The sequence below is a fragment of the Octodon degus genome, unplaced genomic scaffold (assembly GCF_000260255.1).
Source record: "Octodon degus isolate 3935 unplaced genomic scaffold, OctDeg1.0 scaffold00045, whole genome shotgun sequence".
Lineage (NCBI taxonomy): Eukaryota > Metazoa > Chordata > Mammalia > Rodentia > Octodontidae > Octodon > Octodon degus.
Genome location: NW_004524621.1, coordinates 8,121,368 through 8,125,753, shown reverse-complemented (window position 1 = coordinate 8,125,753; position 4,386 = coordinate 8,121,368). Strand labels below are relative to the sequence as shown.

Here is a 4,386-nt window from a genome sequence, read left to right as displayed (position 1 = left end):
AATTGCGCTATAATTCAGCAATATCAGAGCTTTGGTTATAAATTCATGGGTGAGGTACTGTTGTTACATTTTTGGTTCTAGAGAACAGGAGGAGGCCCTTGATCTTCTAGCAAGGACAAGACAAGCAAAAGGACCTCAAAAGGACCTTATGGAGCATTATAGGCAAATGGCTTGTGGGTTGAGGTGGACCTGATTGGGCAGTGCCGACAGAGTCTGACCCTGTCTCACATCAATTTCGGGGCAAGGCTGTCCCTTTGCCCTGAGACAGCTGTGGTAGCTGCTTTTCCTGAGTCTTCTTAGGTTCAGAATCCATCTAGGCAGTAAAACAGAAGTTTCCACACCTGTATGTGCCAACATATTCCTAAAACTGTGTGGGTTGAGCTCAGGCCTCCACCTTCTCCCAGTAAGGTTGGTAGTACCAAAGATGTCTCCCACTAGTGCCTCTCCTCCCTGTATGCAGGGCTGCTGATTAACTTTGACTTGAATGTGACATAAGTGATTTTATTTTTTTTTGGCACGGAGTGGGTGCCAGTTTTATAGGCACAGCCTCTCGAAGAAGGTGTTGGGCTTCTTGGTGGTGAAGCAAGGCTTGTGCTGGCCAGGACCCGGTGGGGCAGCGGGAACTTGATCTTGGAGCCATGAAACTGCTTGACAGCGGGCTGGTGGCACTTGCTGGCTGTGATCCCTTCCACCTTCATGACCCGGATGGAGTGGGTGTGGGCTCGGTGCCAGGTGCCCATGTCCCGGTAGCACTGGGTTACAGCACCTGCTGCAGTCAGGTTCTGGTACTCCCAGTACATGTTGTGGGTGCCACTGAGGGACTCAGTGCAGCCAGATGCCAAAGTGCTTCACCCGCAGCGCAGCAGAGACTTCTCAAACCCCTACCCACAGTAGACGATCTCCCCTGAAGTTTTCTTCAACTTCTTCAGATGGGACACAAAGTACCAGAAACAGGACTTGGCAACAACACGGTTGGGTGCAAAAATCTGCATGCCATAGAGCAGCGGTGTGCAACACCTTGGGGTGGGTGGGCAGCACCCCACCACCTTGCCTTCAGGGCACCCCCTTCTCACTTGCTGACACCCACAAAAAGAGAGAAGTGATGTATTGAGTCTTCCACACCCACGCATTAAGAGGGCTAGAAGCTTTCACTTTCACTTTCCTCTCCCTTAGGAAGCCCAGTTTTGCTTTCAGATGGCTGTGCAAGGAAGAAGCCCAAGCTGTTTGGGTTGCGAGGTGATGTGGTTCCCCGATGCACCCCTGAATGAGTCTTTAGGAATTTTCAATCCAGCAGAGCCACCAGTTGCACGCAGGCGGGTGAGGACTCAGCCCATACCTGTGTGGGCAACAGAGTCCCCCACTGAGCACAGTCAAGCCACACAATCATGAAAAATAAATCATTGATTTGTATGCCATTACGTTTTTGGGCAGTTTGTTTTGCAACAGTGCATCATGTAACTGTCTGATTTAAATCATGTAATTGTTTGCCTGTGACCGAGAGCTTTTAGTAGCCTAGTGAAATGGGTGGCAGGGACAATTGCCTGGATCCCAACATGCTATACTACCAGGTTTGTGCCACTTTTCCTGGCCTCCGTTGGTGTGTTTCCAATAGCCAAGATGCTGCCCCACCTTCAGATTGCTCCCTTGTGTGGAGTCACTGTGGGCAGCATTCTGACTGTGAAGCCAGATGGCAGATGATGGAAAAAGACAAGGTGGGGGCTTGAGAGCAACTCCACCATGGCTGCCTTAGCCCATTCCTAGCAGCAGGGCCACTGATAAGCAACATGCCCCTGCATTCACCAATGCCATACTCTACCAAGGTCCCTGAAGAAGCAGATGTGTCAGAACAGAAGTGGGTCCTGCCAACAAGAAGTATCCCAGGAGAAAGATCTAGAAACAGCACTTCTTGGACAAAGGCCTGGAGGTGCCTAGCCTAGGAAGGCACATGTCTGCCTCAGTTGAGGGGCAGTGGGAGATGACATTGGGTATGGGCTTTAAAATGGCAAATGGTGCCTGCCTAGGTGGGAGGATGAGTAGAAACAAAGCCTTGGGGAAGGAAAGTGCTGTGGTTCTTGTGGGAAGGGTACAGTGGGGCTGGGAGGGTGAGGGCTTTCCTCAGAGAGGGCTTTGCTGTGCTAACAGAGAAAAGGGAAAAGCAGAAGGCCTAGGTAGGAAGCCTCTTCTCACTGTCTAAAAGGGAAGGAATGAGGGAGCTGATCATTCCTGAGGACACTTGGAGAAGGGGACTAGATGCTGTCCCTGGCTCCATCACTGACCACTGTATGAGCCTGAGCACATTCCTAGTCCTCCACCAGCCTCTGAAGTCATCAACAGGTGTTCAGTGGTCCTTGATCACAGGCCCTGTGCCAGGCACAGCGCCCCCCCCCCAAGGTAAATAAAGCAGTGTCTCTGTCTAGGAGGGACTCCTGAGTCAACGGGGAGAGAGGTGACAAATGATCCACTTCCCTACAATTTAGGGGGGTGCCAGAATCAGGGTAAAAGCAAGGCCGGCCTAACCTGGTCTAAGTGAGTGTAATGTGAATTGTCCTTGGAACCCTAGTCAAAGCAGCTCCATCTTGCAGTGAGTCCTTGTGTACCTGTCCAGTGGGCCCCAGCAGGTGCTGAGGCTATGGACATCCTGTGGCACAAGTCACTCACCACTGTGGCTGGATAGGGCTTGCTGAGCTTGGTAGAATTTCCTAAAAAGGAATGTGATGGGAGCAGAGTACACACAACTTTCCCTAGGACTCTTCTTGCTCGGATCCTGATTTTGTTGTTTTACTTAGTGCCCTATGAAACCAGTAACCCACTCCCTCCCAGACCCACCATAGCCCTTCCCACAGGAACCACAGCACTTTTCCTCCCTGGAGACTTTGTTTCCGCTCAGTCCTTTCACCTAGGCAGACACCACGGTTTGCCATTTTAAAGCCCAGACCCACTGTTGCCTCTTCACCGCTCCTCAGCTGAGGCAAACAGGTGCCTCCCTAGTCTGGGCACCTGTAGGCCTTTGTCCAAGATGTGGCCACTTCCATGCTGCAGCCCACTGCTCTAAGTCACCCCTAACAAGCTGAAGCACCCACCAAGCTGGACCTGTCTGAGTTGTTTGGACCATTGGTTCCCTCTCAGTTCAGTGGCAGACATTTCTTTTACATCTCTGGAAAATTCATGCAAAAGTTGCGGGGGGGGGGGGTGATGCGTATGTGAGGCTCAGGGACCACCACTGAAACCCTGAACAGCACAGTGCCAGCCTAATCCTGTTGATATCCCATAATCTTTAGGATTGCACTCAGGTAGCCTAGTGGTTCTCAGGGTACAGTCCCCTAGGCAGCAAGATCAGAAGCACTTGGGACTTCTTAGAAAGGTAGACTCTCCCATCCCCAGCTCTTCTGGAGTAGATACTCTAGATGTAGAGCCCCAGGTGACAGTCTGGGTGTTCTTGGTTCTTCCACATGGCTCTGAAGTGTGGTGGAGTCTGGAAGCCACTGTGTTGGATGACAGGTATCTATTGGCTTGAAGCCTTGGTAATCAATATAAAGCATTCTCAGGTTGTACAGGAGAAATAGATTCTGGAGTTTGTTTTACTTCACTATCTGTTGCTTGATTTATTGGCCTGTATTCACTTCTGATCCTGTGGCACATCTCTGCTCCTGAGTCTGAACACAGGATGTTTCTAAATCCTTGCTCTGGGGCCAAGGTCAGGCCCTTGCTCTCTGTTAGTCTCAGACTCCGTCTGTACCTTTGGCAGAGGTGGTGAATGCTTGAGTTTGCAGGTACTCTGATGGCACTTAGGGACAGAGTCAGGATGGAGGGCAGACAGCAGACATGGAATACAACCAGGAGCGTGTGGGACCCACATGCCAGCTCTGCAAGACCAAGACAAGCTAGGTGACAAGAGCTCACAGAAGCCACAGAGGTTCCTGGAGTTGCTGGAGTTTCCCAGGAGTTGCTGGAGTTTCCCATGGCCCTCATCAGTTCCATAGGACCATCCCAAATAAGCATAGCCTGAGTAGGATTAGGGAATGAGTTATGCAAATACAGCTTCTAGACTTGTCTCTGTACCATGCACTGCCCTTTTCCAAATGCAGTGTGGCCCTTCACCCCCTATGGAACTAACATCTGGCATTGCCTCTCTGGAGGGCTCACAGGTGGGCCCAGAAAAGGGGGCACAACAGGCAGACCGGGAGAGGGGAACAGGAAACTTCTAGGTCTTGCAGTGCTTATATCAGGCCTTAGAGGCCACATGCCAGGGCACACGTAGGGGGCAGTGGGAGACCTGTGTCCTGACATGAGATTATGAAGAAGGCTGGAGGAGGCTGAATAGAAGCAGAGAGAAAGGACTTCAAATGTTGGGGCAGAGCATCTTACATTTATCTTCTAAGCCAGTTT

The 4,386-nt window shown here is 51.0% G+C and overlaps 1 pseudogene; it reads right to left on the bottom strand.

Moving 5' to 3' along the window:
• Window positions 1–534: 534 nt before the first annotated feature.
• Window positions 535–3,032, bottom strand: LOC101579684 (annotated as a pseudogene).
• Between the last annotated feature and the right edge of the window lie 1,354 nt (window positions 3,033–4,386).